The sequence below is a fragment of the Hyperolius riggenbachi genome, chromosome 4 (genome assembly GCF_040937935.1).
Source record: "Hyperolius riggenbachi isolate aHypRig1 chromosome 4, aHypRig1.pri, whole genome shotgun sequence".
Classification (NCBI taxonomy): Eukaryota; Metazoa; Chordata; class Amphibia; order Anura; family Hyperoliidae; genus Hyperolius; species Hyperolius riggenbachi.
In genome coordinates this window covers 142705720-142718434 of record NC_090649.1, presented here as the reverse complement: position 1 = coordinate 142718434, position 12715 = coordinate 142705720, and the positions used below count along the sequence as shown (strand labels likewise).

Here is a 12715-nt window from a genome sequence, read left to right as displayed (position 1 = left end):
TGGCAGCTGGTAGCTGGCCGGGGTTAGCCGGCTGTGCGGGGCAGTGCTGGGTTGTGCGCTGTTCGCCGCTGCTGCATTCAGAAGGTAATTAGGCAGTGGCGTAGCTAAGGAGCTGTGGGCTCCGATGCAAGTTCTACAATGGGGCCCCCCAAGCACTCTAAACATAACAATTGATACGGCGCACCAAAACCTGCCAGTGGCAACTACAGTGTCAGAGGTGCAAGAAGGGGATGGGGAACAGTGTGTTAGTGATTACCACTATTCACAGCATCTATAGAAGTGATTATTATGAGCACAGGACCAATAGAGAGCTAATAATGTAGTTGAGGGAGAGCCCTTTGGGGCCCCTCTGGCCCAAGGGCCCCGATGCGGTCGCTACCTCTGCACCCCCTATTGCTACGCCCCTGTAATTAGGGTTATCGCTTCTCGGCCTTTTGGCTAAGATCAAGTGTAGTATCTGTTCTTATCAGTTTAATATCTGATACGTCCCCTATCTGGGGACCATATATTAAATGGATTTTTGGAACAGGGAGATGGAAGAAGAGCTTGCTCTGTCCACTCCGCGCATCGACCTGGTATTGCAGTACCTCCAGGACCGGTGCACTACTCTCTCTAACTAGTGTCAAAAAACAGATCAAAACTACTCAAATTCCCAGCTGACTAACTAACTAAGTGTAGGGAAGTGTAGTGGAGAAATTAAGTGTCCCTCTGCAAAGTGAATTTGCCAGTAGCAAGTGTTGTGTATTGTCCACCCTGCTGTGTGGTCTATGTCTGTGCGGCTACTGTTGGGTGCAGGATACATTGTGAAATCCACAATAAAAACATTGTTTCAAATCTGTGTGTGCCTATTTTTGTGCATCTGTGTCATTTATTCATGGACTCTGTATTTCGCATTGGTTATCAGAACCTGAGAACAGACAGGAAAAGAAGTCAGAAAAACACACAAAAAAAAAACCCACAACCAAAGAAAAAAAAATCATTTTCAATTTTGATTAGTCTGTATTGTACTTGCGCGGCGCAGTTGCTGCAGGTCAAAAAAACCATGAACGGATCACTTTCCTTCACGTTTGCACGTTGTCCTCTGCAAGAAAAGCAGCTGCATCCTTCCCCCAGAGAGCTTCCAGCGGACTGGCAGGCAGAGCCCTGGCTGCAGCCCCTTTACTTAGCAGCTGCCTGGGCTCAGAGCATTGTGACATCATCGGTTGGCTTCCTGCATGACTCAGCACCACCTGCTCAGGTGCCTGCTTCAGTGCCAGGCTGTGAGAGTGTGCAGCACGCTAGGAAGGCAACTCCTGTTTAGGCTCTCCACTCCCCGGCCTGTGTCTCCCTCTTGTGGCACACCGCGCACGTCCACACAGACAGAGAGATATGAAGAGGAAGGAGGATGAACGAAAGAAAGATGCACTGTGTTCTCAAACAGCCAGCCAGGCTAGAGACTTGACTTCTTCCTCTGCCCTCCACACTCTCTCCTAGCGTGTTGCCAGAATGCAGGGAGCCGGAAGCCTACTTTACTTTTCTCTTCGACGTGGAGGCACGGCAGCGGAGGGGTGATGGCTGTTCCGGCGCTGGGCGGGGCCATGCTAATGTGATCAGGCGGCAGCTGAGCCTGGCCCGTGCGTCTGCGTTTAGCACAGGTGCGCCCATCCCGGGGGCCCGGCAGGCCTGCACAGGCAGTGGAAAGGGGGCCCCCCCCCCTGGCAGCTGGTAGCTGGCCGGGGTTAGCCGGCTGTGCGGGGCAGTGCTGGGTTGTGCGCTGTTCGCCGCTGCTGCATTTAGAAGGTAATTAGGGTTATCGCTTCTCGGCCCTTTGGCTAAGATCAAGTGTAGTATCTGTTCTTATCAGTTTAATATCTGATACGTCCCCTATCTGGGGACCATATATTAAATGGATTTTTGGAACAGGGAGATGGAAGAAGAGCTTGCTCTGTCCACTCCGCGCATCGACCTGGTATTGCAGTACCTCCAGGACCGGTGCACTACTCTCTCTAACTAGTGTCAAAAAACAGATCAAAACTACTCAAATACCCAGCTGACTAACTAACTAAGTGTAGGGAAGTGTAGTGGAGAAATTAAGTGTCCCTCTGCAAAGTGAATTTGCCAGTAGCAAGTGTTGTGTATTGTCCACCCTGCTGTGCGGTCTATGTCTGTGCTGCTACTGTTGGGTGCAGGATACATTGTGAAATCCACAATAAAAACAGTGTTTCAAATCTGTGTGTGCCTATTTTTGTGCATCTGTGTCATTTATTCATGGACTCTGTATTTCGCATTGGTTATCAGAACCTGAGAACAGACAGGAAAAGAAGTCAGAAAAACACACAAAAAAAAAACCCACAACCAAAGAAAAAAAAATCATTTTTAATTTTGATTAGTCTGTATTGTACTTGCGCGGCGCAGTTGCTGCAGGTCAAAAAAACCATGAACGGATCACTTTCCTTCACGTTTGCACGTTGTCCTCTGCAAGAAAAGCAGCTGCATCCTTCCCCCAGAGAGCTTCCAGCGGACTGGCAGGCAGAGCCCTGGCTGCAGCCCCTTTACTTAGCAGCTGCCTGGGCTCAGAGCATTGTGACATCATCGGTTGGCTTCCTGCATGACTCAGCACCACCTGCTCAGGTGCCTGCTTCAGTGCCAGGCTGTGAGAGTGTGCAGCAGGCTAGGAAGGCAACTCCTGTTTAGGCTCTCCACTCCCCGGCCTGTGTCTCCCTCTTGTGGCACACCGCGCACGTCCACACAGACAGAGAGATATGAAGAGGAAGGAGGATGAACGAAAGAAAGATGCACTGTGTTCTCAAACAGCCAGCCAGGCTAGAGACTTGACTTCTTCCTCTGCCCTCCACACTCTCTCCTAGCGTGTTGCCAGAATGCAGGGAGCCGGAAGCCTACTTTACTTTTCTCTTCGACGTGGAGGCACGGCAGCGGAGGGGTGATGGCTGTTCCGGCGCTGGGCGGGGCCATGCTAATGTGATCAGGCGGCAGCTGAGCCTGGCCCGTGCGTCTGCGTGTGGCACAGGTGCGCCCATCCCGGGGGCCCGGCAGGCCTGCACAGGCAGTGGGAAGGGGCCCCCCCCCCTGGCAGCTGGTAGCTGGCCGGGGTTAGCCGGCTGTGCGGGGCAGTGCTGGGTTGTGCGCTGTTCGCCGCTGCTGCATTCAGAAGGTAATTAGGCAGTGGCGTAGCTAAGGAGCTGTGGGCTCCGATGCAAGTTCTACAATGGGGCCCCCCAAGCACTCTAAACATAACAATTGATACGGCGCACCAAAACCTGCCAGTGGCAACTACAGTGTCAGAGGTGCAAGAAGGGGATGGGGAACAGTGTGTTAGTGATTACCACTATTCACAGCATCTATAGAAGTGATTATTATGAGCACAGGACCAATAGAGAGCTAATAATGTAGTTGAGGGAGAGCCCTTTGGGGCCCCTCTGGCCCAAGGGCCCCGATGCGGTCGCTACCTCTGCACCCCCTATTGCTACGCCCCTGTAATTAGGGTTATCGCTTCTCGGCCTTTTGGCTAAGATCAAGTGTAGTATCTGTTCTTATCAGTTTAATATCTGATACGTCCCCTATCTGGGGACCATATATTAAATGGATTTTTGGAACAGGGAGATGGAAGAAGAGCTTGCTCTGTCCACTCCGCGCATCGACCTGGTATTGCAGTACCTCCAGGACCGGTGCACTACTCTCTCTAACTAGTGTCAAAAAACAGATCAAAACTACTCAAATTCCCAGCTGACTAACTAACTAAGTGTAGGGAAGTGTAGTGGAGAAATTAAGTGTCCCTCTGCAAAGTGAATTTGCCAGTAGCAAGTGTTGTGTATTGTCCACCCTGCTGTGTGGTCTATGTCTGTGCGGCTACTGTTGGGTGCAGGATACATTGTGAAATCCACAATAAAAACATTGTTTCAAATCTGTGTGTGCCTATTTTTGTGCATCTGTGTCATTTATTCATGGACTCTGTATTTCGCATTGGTTATCAGAACCTGAGAACAGACAGGAAAAGAAGTCAGAAAAACACACAAAAAAAAAACCCACAACCAAAGAAAAAAAAATCATTTTCAATTTTGATTAGTCTGTATTGTACTTGCGCGGCGCAGTTGCTGCAGGTCAAAAAAACCATGAACGGATCACTTTCCTTCACGTTTGCACGTTGTCCTCTGCAAGAAAAGCAGCTGCATCCTTCCCCCAGAGAGCTTCCAGCGGACTGGCAGGCAGAGCCCTGGCTGCAGCCCCTTTACTTAGCAGCTGCCTGGGCTCAGAGCATTGTGACATCATCGGTTGGCTTCCTGCATGACTCAGCACCACCTGCTCAGGTGCCTGCTTCAGTGCCAGGCTGTGAGAGTGTGCAGCACGCTAGGAAGGCAACTCCTGTTTAGGCTCTCCACTCCCCGGCCTGTGTCTCCCTCTTGTGGCACACCGCGCACGTCCACACAGACAGAGAGATATGAAGAGGAAGGAGGATGAACGAAAGAAAGATGCACTGTGTTCTCAAACAGCCAGCCAGGCTAGAGACTTGACTTCTTCCTCTGCCCTCCACACTCTCTCCTAGCGTGTTGCCAGAATGCAGGGAGCCGGAAGCCTACTTTACTTTTCTCTTCGACGTGGAGGCACGGCAGCGGAGGGGTGATGGCTGTTCCGGCGCTGGGCGGGGCCATGCTAATGTGATCAGGCGGCAGCTGAGCCTGGCCCGTGCGTCTGCGTTTAGCACAGGTGCGCCCATCCCGGGGGCCCGGCAGGCCTGCACAGGCAGTGGAAAGGGGGCCCCCCCCCCTGGCAGCTGGTAGCTGGCCGGGGTTAGCCGGCTGTGCGGGGCAGTGCTGGGTTGTGCGCTGTTCGCCGCTGCTGCATTTAGAAGGTAATTAGGGTTATCGCTTCTCGGCCCTTTGGCTAAGATCAAGTGTAGTATCTGTTCTTATCAGTTTAATATCTGATACGTCCCCTATCTGGGGACCATATATTAAATGGATTTTTGGAACAGGGAGATGGAAGAAGAGCTTGCTCTGTCCACTCCGCGCATCGACCTGGTATTGCAGTACCTCCAGGACCGGTGCACTACTCTCTCTAACTAGTGTCAAAAAACAGATCAAAACTACTCAAATACCCAGCTGACTAACTAACTAAGTGTAGGGAAGTGTAGTGGAGAAATTAAGTGTCCCTCTGCAAAGTGAATTTGCCAGTAGCAAGTGTTGTGTATTGTCCACCCTGCTGTGCGGTCTATGTCTGTGCTGCTACTGTTGGGTGCAGGATACATTGTGAAATCCACAATAAAAACATTGTTTCAAATCTGTGTGTGCCTATTTTTGTGCATCTGTGTCATTTATTCATGGACTCTGTATTTCGCATTGGTTATCAGAACCTGAGAACAGACAGGAAAAGTAGTCAGAAAAACACACAAAAAAAAAACTCACAACCAAAGAAAAAAAAAATCATTTTTAATTTTGATTAGTCTGTATTGTACTTGCGCGGCGCAGTTGCTGCAGGTCAAAAAAACCATGAACGGATCACTTTCCTTCACGTTTGCACGTTGTCCTCTGCAAGAAAAGCAGCTGCATCCTTCCCCCAGAGAGCTTCCAGCGGACTGGCAGGCAGAGCCCTGGCTGCAGCCCCTTTACTTAGCAGCTGCCTGGGCTCAGAGCATTGTGACATCATCGGTTGGCTTCCTGCATGACTCAGCACCACCTGCTCAGGTGCCTGCTTCAGTGCCAGGCTGTGAGAGTGTGCAGCAGGTTAGGAAGGCAACTCCTGTTTAGGCTCTCCACTCCCCGGCCTGTGTCTCCCTCTTGTGGCACACCGCGCACGTCCACACAGACAGAGAAATATGAAGAGGAAGGAGGATGAACGAAAGAAAGATGCACTGTGTTCTCAAACAGCCAGCCAGGCTAGAGACTTGACTTCTTCCTCTGCCCTCCACACTCTCTCCTAGCGTGTTGCCAGAATGCAGGGAGCCGGAAGCCTACTTTACTTTTCTCTTCGACGTGGAGGCACGGCAGCGGAGGGGTGATGGTTGTTCCGGCGCTGGGCCATGCTAATGTAATCAGGCGGCAGCTGAGCCTGGCCCGTGCGTCTGCGTTTAGCACAGGTGCGCCCATCCCGGGGGCCCGGCAGGCCTGCACAGGCAGTGGGAAGGGGGCCCCCCCCTGGCAGCTGGTAGCTGGCTGGGGTTAGCCGGCTGTGCGGGGCAGTGCTGGGTTGTGCGCTGTTCGCCGCTGCTGCATTTAGAAGGTAATTAGGGTTATCGCTTCTCGGCCTTTTGGCTAAGATCAAGTGTAGTATCTGTTCTTATCAGTTTAATATCTGATACGTCCCCTATCTGGGGACCATATATTAAATGGATTTTTGGAACAGGGAGATGGAAGAAGAGCTTGCTCTGTCCACTCCGCGCATCGACCTGGTATTGCAGTACCTCCAGGACCAGGGCACTGGAAACAGTAAATTCGGGCGCCTGAGGCTAGTGGACAAATCGGGCGCCGCCATTCACTCCTATAATAAATATCGTTTAATGGGCGCCCGATAGGAAAAAAGGGCGCCGGAGAAAAATAACGTTTTAAAAGCGGCGCCTGGAGACTTAATGTTTTATTACTGTTTCTCATGATTACACATTATTTAATGATTTATACATTTTTAAATTTTATTTTTAAACGAAAAACAGTACAATATTTTTTCCAAACATTATTTTTAAACGAAAAACAGTACATTTTTTTTTTAACATTATTTTTAAACGAAAAAACCAACAGGGGGGTCTTAGGTTTAGGCACCAACAGGGGGGTCTTAGGTTTAGGCACCAACAGGGGGTCTTAGGTTTAGGCACCAAAAGGGGGGGTCTTAGGTTTAGGCACCAACAGGGGGGTCTTAGGTTTAGGCACCAACAGGGGGTCTTAGGTTTAGGCACCAACAGGGGGGTCTTAGGTTTAGGCACCAACAGGAGGGTCTTAGGTTTAGGCACTAACAGGGGGGTCTTAGGTTTAGGCACCAACAGGGGGTCTTAGGTTTAGGCACTAACAGGGGGGTCTAGGGGTTAGGGGTAGGTACAGGGAGGGTTACTTAGGCACCAACAGGGGGGGTCTTAGGTTTAGGCATCAACAGGGGGGTCTAGGGGTTAGGGGTAGGTACAGGGAGGGTTACTTAGTAATTATTTTTTTTAAACGTTATTATACGTTTCACTATTTAAACGAAAGATTAACGTTTTTACAATTGCCGATTTAATGCACATTATTTAATGATTTATAACTTTAAAAAACATTAATTTTAAACGAAAAACAGTACAATATTTTTTTAAACGTTATCCATGCTTATCGTTAAAAACCCGGCGCCCTTTTTTCCCAGCGCCCCTTTTTAACGTACGCCGGTGCACTACTCTCTCTAACTAGTGTCAAAAAACAGATCAAAACTACTCAAATACCCAGCTGACTAACTAACTAAGTGTAGGGAAGTGTAGTGGAGAAATTAAGTGTCCCTCTGCAAAGTGAATTTGCCAGTAGCAAGTGTTGTGTATTGTCCACCCTGCTGTGCGGTCTATGTCTGTGCTGCTACTGTTGGGTGCAGGATACATTGTGAAATCCACAATAAAAACAGTGTTTCAAATCTGTGTGTGCCTATTTTTGTGCATCTGTGTCATTTATTCATGGACTCTGTATTTCGCATTGGTTATCAGAACCTGAGAACAGACAGGAAAAGAAGTCAGAAAAACACACAAAAAAAAAACCCACAACCAAAGAAAAAAAAATCATTTTTAATTTTGATTAGTCTGTATTGTACTTGCGCGGCGCAGTTGCTGCAGGTCAAAAAAACCATGAACGGATCACTTTCCTTCACGTTTGCACGTTGTCCTCTGCAAGAAAAGCAGCTGCATCCTTCCCCCAGAGAGCTTCCAGCGGACTGGCAGGCAGAGCCCTGGCTGCAGCCCCTTTACTTAGCAGCTGCCTGGGCTCAGAGCATTGTGACATCATCGGTTGGCTTCCTGCATGACTCAGCACCACCTGCTCAGGTGCCTGCTTCAGTGCCAGGCTGTGAGAGTGTGCAGCAGGCTAGGAAGGCAACTCCTGTTTAGGCTCTCCACTCCCCGGCCTGTGTCTCCCTCTTGTGGCACACCGCGCACGTCCACACAGACAGAGAGATATGAAGAGGAAGGAGGATGAACGAAAGAAAGATGCACTGTGTTCTCAAACAGCCAGCCAGGCTAGAGACTTGACTTCTTCCTCTGCCCTCCACACTCTCTCCTAGCGTGTTGCCAGAATGCAGGGAGCCGGAAGCCTACTTTACTTTTCTCTTCGACGTGGAGGCACGGCAGCGGAGGGGTGATGGCTGTTCCGGCGCTGGGCGGGGCCATGCTAATGTGATCAGGCGGCAGCTGAGCCTGGCCCGTGCGTCTGCGTGTAGCACAGGTGCGCCCATCCCGGGGGCCCGGCAGGCCTGCACAGGCAGTGGGAAGGGGGCCCCCCCCCTGGCAGCTGGTAGCTGGCTGGGGTTAGCCGGCTGTGCGGGGCAGTGCTGGGTTGTGCGCTGTTCGCCGCTGCTGCATTTAGAAGGTAATTAGGGTTATCGCTTCTCGGCCTGTTGGCTAAGATCAAGTGTAGTATCTGTTCTTATCAGTTTAATATCTGATACGTCCCCTATCTGGGGACCATATATTAAATGGATTTTTGGAACAGGGAGATGGAAGAAGAGCTTGCTCTGTCCACTCCGCGCATCGACCTGGTATTGCAGTACCTCCAGGACCGGTGCACTGGAAACAGTAAATTCGGGCGCCTGAGGCTAGTGGACAAATCGGGCGCCGCCATTCACTCCTATAATAAATATCGTTTAATGGGCGCCCGATAGGAAAAAAGGGCGCCGGAGAAAAATAACGTTTTAAAAGCGGCGCCTGGAGACTTAATGTTTTATTACTGTTTCTCATGATTACACATTATTTAATGATTTATACATTTTTAAATTTTATTTTTAAACGAAAAACAGTACAATATTTTTTCCAAACATTATTTTTAAACGAAAAACAGTACATTTTTTTTAACATTATTTTTAAACGAAAAAACCAACAGGGGGGTCTTAGGTTTAGGCACCAACAGGGGGGTCTTAGGTTTAGGCACCAACAGGGGGTCTTAGGTTTAGGCACCAAAAGGGGGGGTCTTAGGTTTAGGCACCAACAGGGGGGGTCTTAGGTTTAGGCACTAACAGGGGGTCTTAGGTTTAGGCACCAACAGGGGGGTCTTAGGTTTAGGCACCAACAGGGGGGTCTTAGGTTTAGGCACTAACAGGGGGGTCTTAGGTTTAGGCACCAACAGGGGGTCTTAGGTTTAGGCACTAACAGGGGGGTCTAGGGGTTAGGGGTAGGTACAGGGAGGGTTACTTAGGCACCAACAGGGGGGGTCTTAGGTTTAGGCATCAACAGGGGGGTCTAGGGGTTAGGGGTAGGTACAGGGAGGGTTACTTAGTAATTATTTTTTTTAAACGTTATTATACGTTTCACTATTTAAACGAAAGATTAACGTTTTTACAATTGCCGATTTAATGCACATTATTTAATGATTTATAACTTTAAAAAACATTAATTTTAAACGAAAAACAGTACAATATTTTTTTAAACGTTATCCATGCTTATCGTTAAAAACCCGGCGCCCTTTTTTCCCAGCGCCCCTTTTTAACGTACGCCGGTGCACTACTCTCTCTAACTAGTGTCAAAAAACAGATCAAAACTACTCAAATACCCAGCTGACTAACTAACTAAGTGTAGGGAAGTGTAGTGGAGAAATTAAGTGTCCCTCTGCAAAGTGAATTTGCCAGTAGCAAGTGTTGTGTATTGTCCACCCTGCTGTGCGGTCTATGTCTGTGCTGCTACTGTTGGGTGCAGGATACATTGTGAAATCCACAATAAAAACATTGTTTCAAATCTGTGTGTGCCTATTTTTGTGCATCTGTGTCATTTATTCATGGACTCTGGGCGGGGCCATGCTAATGTGATCAGGCGGCAGCTGAGCCTGGCCCGTGCGTCTGCGTGTAGCACAGGTGCGCCCATCCCGGGGGCCCGGCAGGCCTGCACAGGCAGTGGGAAGGGGCCCCCCCCCCTGGCAGCTGGTAGCTGGCCGGGGTTAGCCGGCTGTGCGGGGCAGTGCTGGGTTGTGCGCTGTTCGCCGCTGCTGCATTCAGAAGGTAATTAGGCAGTGGCGTAGCTAAGGAGCTGTGGGCTCCGATGCAAGTTCTACAATGGGGCCCCCCAAGCACTCTAAACATAACAATTGATACGGCGCACCAAAACCTGCCAGTGGCAACTACAGTGTCAGAGGTGCAAGAAGGGGATGGGGAACAGTGTGTTAGTGATTACCACTATTCACAGCATCTATAGAAGTGATTATTATGAGCACAGGACCAATAGAGAGCTAATAATGTAGTTGAGGGAGAGCCCTTTGGGGCCCCTCTGGCCCAAGGGCCCCGATGCGGTCGCTACCTCTGCACCCCCTATTGCTACGCCCCTGTAATTAGGGTTATCGCTTCTCGGCCTTTTGGCTAAGATCAAGTGTAGTATCTGTTCTTATCAGTTTAATATCTGATACGTCCCCTATCTGGGGACCATATATTAAATGGATTTTTGGAACAGGGAGATGGAAGAAGAGCTTGCTCTGTCCACTCCGCGCATCGACCTGGTATTGCAGTACCTCCAGGACCGGTGCACTACTCTCTCTAACTAGTGTCAAAAAACAGATCAAAACTACTCAAATTCCCAGCTGACTAACTAACTAAGTGTAGGGAAGTGTAGTGGAGAAATTAAGTGTCCCTCTGCAAAGTGAATTTGCCAGTAGCAAGTGTTGTGTATTGTCCACCCTGCTGTGTGGTCTATGTCTGTGCGGCTACTGTTGGGTGCAGGATACATTGTGAAATCCACAATAAAAACATTGTTTCAAATCTGTGTGTGCCTATTTTTGTGCATCTGTGTCATTTATTCATGGACTCTGTATTTCGCATTGGTTATCAGAACCTGAGAACAGACAGGAAAAGAAGTCAGAAAAACACACAAAAAAAAAACCCACAACCAAAGAAAAAAAAATCATTTTCAATTTTGATTAGTCTGTATTGTACTTGCGCGGCGCAGTTGCTGCAGGTCAAAAAAAACCATGAACGGATCACTTTCCTTCACGTTTGCACGTTGTCCTCTGCAAGAAAAGCAGCTGCATCCTTCCCCCAGAGAGCTTCCAGCGGACTGGCAGGCAGAGCCCTGGCTGCAGCCCCTTTACTTAGCAGCTGCCTGGGCTCAGAGCATTGTGACATCATCGGTTGGCTTCCTGCATGACTCAGCACCACCTGCTCAGGTGCCTGCTTCAGTGCCAGGCTGTGAGAGTGTGCAGCACGCTAGGAAGGCAACTCCTGTTTAGGCTCTCCACTCCCCGGCCTGTGTCTCCCTCTTGTGGCACACCGCGCACGTCCACACAGACAGAGAGATATGAAGAGGAAGGAGGATGAACGAAAGAAAGATGCACTGTGTTCTCAAACAGCCAGCCAGGCTAGAGACTTGACTTCTTCCTCTGCCCTCCACACTCTCTCCTAGCGTGTTGCCAGAATGCAGGGAGCCGGAAGCCTACTTTACTTTTCTCTTCGACGTGGAGGCACGGCAGCGGAGGGGTGATGGCTGTTCCGGCGCTGGGCGGGGCCATGCTAATGTGATCAGGCGGCAGCTGAGCCTGGCCCGTGCGTCTGCGTTTAGCACAGGTGCGCCCATCCCGGGGGCCCGGCAGGCCTGCACAGGCAGTGGAAAGGGGCCCCCCCCCCCCCCTGGCAGCTGGTAGCTGGCCGGGGTTAGCCGGCTGTGCGGGGCAGTGCTGGGTTGTGCGCTGTTCGCCGCTGCTGCATTTAGAAGGTAATTAGGGTTATCGCTTCTCGGCCCTTTGGCTAAGATCAAGTGTAGTATCTGTTCTTATCAGTTTAATATCTGATACGTCCCCTATCTGGGGACCATATATTAAATGGATTTTTGGAACAGGGAGATGGAAGAAGAGCTTGCTCTGTCCACTCCGCGCATCGACCTGGTATTGCAGTACCTCCAGGACCGGTGCACTACTCTCTCTAACTAGTGTCAAAAAACAGATCAAAACTACTCAAATACCCAGCTGACTAACTAACTAAGTGTAGGGAAGTGTAGTGGAGAAATTAAGTGTCCCTCTGCAAAGTGAATTTGCCAGTAGCAAGTGTTGTGTATTGTCCACCCTGCTGTGCGGTCTATGTCTGTGCTGCTACTGTTGGGTGCAGGATACATTGTGAAATCCACAATAAAAACATTGTTTCAAATCTGTGTGTGCCTATTTTTGTGCATCTGTGTCATTTATTCATGGACTCTGTATTTCGCATTGGTTATCAGAACCTGAGAACAGACAGGAAAAGTAGTCAGAAGAACACACAAAAAAAAAACTCACAACCAAAGAAAAAAAAAATCATTTTTAATTTTGATTAGTCTGTATTGTACTTGCGCGGCGCAGTTGCTGCAGGTCAAAAAAACCATGAACGGATCACTTTCCTTCACGTTTGCACGTTGTCCTCTGCAAGAAAAGCAGCTGCATCCTTCCCCCAGAGAGCTTCCAGCGGACTGGCAGGCAGAGCCCTGGCTGCAGCCCCTTTACTTAGCAGCTGCCTGGGCTCAGAGCATTGTGACATCATCGGTTGGCTTCCTGCATGACTCAGCACCACCTGCTCAGGTGCCTGCTTCAGTGCCAGGCTGTGAGAGTGTGCAGCAGGTTAGGAAGGC

At 49.7% G+C, this 12715-nt stretch overlaps 8 non-coding genes across 8 annotated transcripts; all 8 read left to right on the top strand.

The window, feature by feature from the left end:
* Nucleotides 1-418: 418 nt before the first annotated feature.
* Nucleotides 419-609, top strand: LOC137505518 (U2 spliceosomal RNA). The gene has a single exon (XR_011020128.1). It is a non-coding gene; the product is annotated as a U2 spliceosomal RNA (small nuclear RNA).
* A 1182-nt stretch (nt 610-1791) lies between these two features.
* Nucleotides 1792-1982, top strand: LOC137505595 (U2 spliceosomal RNA). Its single transcript, XR_011020203.1, has one exon. It is a non-coding gene; the product is annotated as a U2 spliceosomal RNA (small nuclear RNA).
* A 1503-nt stretch (nt 1983-3485) lies between these two features.
* Nucleotides 3486-3676, top strand: LOC137505517 (U2 spliceosomal RNA). The gene has a single exon (XR_011020127.1). It is a non-coding gene; the product is annotated as a U2 spliceosomal RNA (small nuclear RNA).
* Nucleotides 3677-4858: 1182 nt separating this feature from the next.
* Nucleotides 4859-5049, top strand: LOC137505594 (U2 spliceosomal RNA). Its single transcript, XR_011020202.1, has one exon. It is a non-coding gene; the product is annotated as a U2 spliceosomal RNA (small nuclear RNA).
* A 1176-nt stretch (nt 5050-6225) lies between these two features.
* On the top strand, nt 6226-6416 carry LOC137505683 (U2 spliceosomal RNA). The gene has a single exon (XR_011020289.1). It is a non-coding gene; the product is annotated as a U2 spliceosomal RNA (small nuclear RNA).
* A 2112-nt stretch (nt 6417-8528) lies between these two features.
* Nucleotides 8529-8719, top strand: LOC137505648 (U2 spliceosomal RNA). Its single transcript, XR_011020256.1, has one exon. It is a non-coding gene; the product is annotated as a U2 spliceosomal RNA (small nuclear RNA).
* Nucleotides 8720-10468: 1749 nt separating this feature from the next.
* Nucleotides 10469-10659, top strand: LOC137505516 (U2 spliceosomal RNA). Its single transcript, XR_011020126.1, has one exon. It is a non-coding gene; the product is annotated as a U2 spliceosomal RNA (small nuclear RNA).
* A 1186-nt stretch (nt 10660-11845) lies between these two features.
* LOC137505593 (U2 spliceosomal RNA) lies at nt 11846-12036 on the top strand. Its single transcript, XR_011020201.1, has one exon. It is a non-coding gene; the product is annotated as a U2 spliceosomal RNA (small nuclear RNA).
* The last annotated feature ends 679 nt before the right edge of the window (nt 12037-12715 follow it).